We start from the raw sequence: 3905 nt of genomic DNA, 5'->3' as shown, positions 1-3905 counted from the left end.
TCAGCTCCGCCACAAATTTCTCCTAGGCCAGGGCAAGAGAGGAGAGGGGTGGTGGTCCCAACGCAGGAGACAAGGGGCAATTAATCATGCCTGAACGCAACACCATCTTACCAGCTTGCACAGTGTTTGAGATCATTAGATGAGGTGCTCATGCGCTCAGTTTGGAGTCCACCCAGAGCAGAGCCTTCCGTGTGTTGGCAACCTCTCTGCGGAACTGTTTGTTCTGGGCAGGTATTAACACCGGTTTGTTTTCAGTGCCTGCTGAAGGCATTTTTATTTCAATAAGCCTTCCTTGATGCATAAATTGGGACAAAGAAACATATCTGGCTGGCATGGTTGCCCAAACCGATCTAAACTTATCTTGAAGAAGGATCGCTGGACTGGTTTGAGCTGGAGATGTGTATCCAAGAGGCAGAGGGGCCCAATTCATTTACACACACACACACACACACACACCAAAAAAACCATTTTACCAATGCAGGGATCAAAAGGTGTGGATCCTAAACCCAATTCCTATTGTTGAGAAATATTTGTGAAGGGAGAAAAGCAGGGTGGTGAAGAGGAGAATCTTCATCAGAAGTTTCAACCTAGCTGCAAGGTCCTGCTAACCACAGAAGAGCCAATTCATTCCTCCAACGTTCCGCGTTTTAGTACCTGCTATTAGACAAGGGATTAGAGAAAATCAAGGGGTCTCTCCCCCCCCCCCTCCACCACCTCGGCATCAGCTGCTTGCGCGTTGCAAATCCCCAGGGATGTATGAAGATTTAAACAAGACTCTCATTTGTCATAGACAAGTGGAGTTGAAGAAAAGTGATTAAAAGTAAATCCAGGATTCGAGTAAATTGCTAGGTAGGCACAAGGCAGACTTAAGTTGATTTAATGACGTGCCAAAAGACACAGGCTCACCTGGAAATGCCTGGCCACGCTCCCACCGTGCCCCCACCACCCCCACGGTGCAATGTGAGAATAGCTACTTTAGTTTAAAGAGTCTGTAGCCACTGCCTAAGGCTGCTGACGCTGCGATTACAACGGGACCAGGACTGAAAAATAAGCTGGCAACAAGCGGGGGGGGGGGGGGGAAGGAAAGAAAGATGAAAGGCCCATGGCGTTTGTTCCGGGTTGCTTGTCTTGAGTTTGTGAAAACTTGGGAGCCCACATTGTGGGCATGAGTGTGTAATGAAGCCTTCTCAGACTGGACTCCAGCTTCCATCAGCCCCAGCCAGTAGGGGCAATGGCTTGAAATGATGGGAACCGTGGCTGAAAAGCATCTGGAGGGTGAACTGGCGTAAAGCTTTGTCTATTCTTTCATCCAGTTGAAGGGTGCAATATTTAATCTTTGGCCAAGAACACACTGTGATCGGTGAAAGAGCACAGTGACACCGACACGAGAACTTCACGGATGAGAGTTTTCGCGGCTGGGCTTGATATTTCTCTCTCTCTCTCTCTCTCACACACACACACACACACACACACACACACAGAGAGAGAGAGAGAGAGAGAGAGAGAGAGAGAGGCAAAGAACACTTTTCTTAGCAACTGTGTCAAGAATCAAAGCATCTCAGCAGATTCACCCATCGGAGAACCGGCAGGAGGCAACGGTCTGCTGCTATCAAGATGGGAATGCAAACCATGGGTTCTCACTGCTGTCTATCTCAACATGTTCATGCTTTTTTTGTTTTTAGTGACCACCCAGGTGCCCTAACCCCATCCCATTTGCTTTTAATTAACACATTTTACTACCAGCAGCTAAGATTGTGGTGAAATAGGTTTCTGATGGTGCTGAGAACTGTGGGTTCAAAGGGGCTCAAATTCTACTTGTCCTTTGCTACGCCTCCCAGGGCAGCCATTTCGTGGTGGTGTCCAGGCATTTCTCAAATTGCCAAATGTGCCTACAGTGCAAAATTGTTGCCTGTCCCTATGAATCATGTAATATTTGAGGCAGCTTCCCAGAACCTGGCACCGAGGACCAGTTCACACATTACACAGCAACTTAACTAACCCCTCTGGAAACTCGGTTTTATACCAAATCTGACCTTTGCTCCATCTAGTCAGTAGGGTCTGCACTGACTGGCAGCTGTTGTCCATGTTTTCAGGTAGGGTTGTTTTCCAGCCTTCCCAGGAGATTCTTCTGGGGATTGAACCTGTGACCTTCTGCACCCAAGGCATGTGATCTACCACTGTGCTACTGCCTGTACATACTCTCAAAAGGGTGCAAGACCCCCTGCAACCTGTCACAGATTTAGGTGCACAGTAGAAACAAAAAGCAAAATATGTGGAACAGCCTGAAGTGATGGGCTTTTGATTTGCAATACATCTGGGTGCTTAGGCTAGGCTGACCATACGGAAAGGAGGACAGGGCTCCTGTATTTTTAACAGTTGTATTGAAAGGGAATTTCAGCAAGTGTCATTTGAATGCCTGCAGCACCTGATGAAATTCCCTCTTCATCACAATAGTTAAAGCCGCAGGAGTCTGCCTTCTTTTGTATCTGGTCACTCTAGTACAGCTCCTGCAGCTTTAACCGTTGTGATGAAAAGGGAATTACACCAGATGTTGCATGCAAACAAACGAAACCTGCTGAAATTCCCTTTCAATACAACTGTTAAAAGATACAGGAGCCCTGTCCTCCTTTCCTTGTGGTCACCCTAGCTTAGGCCATCTGGTCATTTTGCATGGGATAAGGAAGAGGCACTGCTGTTTGCATTGCATTGCGGCTGTTTTTATCTGGTTGAGCTTTTATATTGTATTTTATAGTGTGGTTTTATACTGTTGTTTTATACTTTGAATGTTTTTAATTTTTGTGAACCGCCCAGAGAGCTCCGGCTATTGGGCGGTATAGAAATGTAATAAATAAATAAATAAATAAGCCTCCAGCTCAGCTTTCCTTAACCAGGTCCCCTCAAGATGTTTTGGACTGCAATTCCCATCACCCCAGTTTTCGAGATGATGGGAGTTGCAGTGCAACACATCTGCAGGGTACCAGGACGGAGAAGGCTGCTTTATCTAGTTGGCACCAACATTATATGCTTTTAGAAGACCTTTTTATTCTCCCAACATTTTAACAATCTATAAATACATTTTAACATGGTGTTTTAAATTTGTAATTTTGCATTGCTGCTGTTTTTATCTGGTTGAGCTTTTATATTGTATTTTATATTATGGTTTTATACTGTTGTTTTATACTTTGAATGGTTTTAATTTTTGTGAACCGCCCAGAGAGCTCCGGCTATTGGGCGGTATAGACATGTAATAAATAAATAAATAAATAAAATAAAATAAATAGTTTTGACCTTTTAGTAGTTATATTAGCTGTCCTGAGATTTTTCTGGTGCAAAAAGCAGGCAGGATATTGTAGTTGTGAACAACCAATTTAAACCGAAATTTAAACCAATTTAAATCGAAACCGAAAAATTTGCTTTGTGAAGACACCAAATCAGCATTTCTTCAAAAATAAATAAAGAAAGAAATCTCTTCAAGCCAAAAGATGAGGGTTGTAATTCAGGATACGTTCGTACAAATAAAAACCAGAACATTCAAAACGTAACAGCAATGGTTAGTCGTGAACAATGAAGAGTTCCAAGGAAAACAAAACACAACATTAACATTGTATTACACAACTTTTGACAAGGCAGAATCGACTTGAGTTTACTGGAGAACTGATGAAAACCAAAAAGCAGCACGAATCTTGGAACAAAGCTATATGTACAAATGCAAACGCCATAATCATAAAAAAAACCTTCTGGACTGAGACACTTAAGATATTTACCCATTGAAAATCTAGCATAATCATTAAATTAGTAAAAAATATTTTTTTCAAGTGTAACCAAAAAACCCACACCCGTTCCTACATTAGGCTTAAATTTTCCTAATGTTAAAAACTCTTTTAAAAAAAACTACGTTAAAAGAA

This window comes from Elgaria multicarinata, chromosome 14 (genome assembly GCF_023053635.1).
Source record: "Elgaria multicarinata webbii isolate HBS135686 ecotype San Diego chromosome 14, rElgMul1.1.pri, whole genome shotgun sequence".
NCBI lineage: Eukaryota > Metazoa > Chordata > Lepidosauria > Squamata > Anguidae > Elgaria > Elgaria multicarinata.
Note: the sequence above shows the minus strand (reverse complement) of the source record.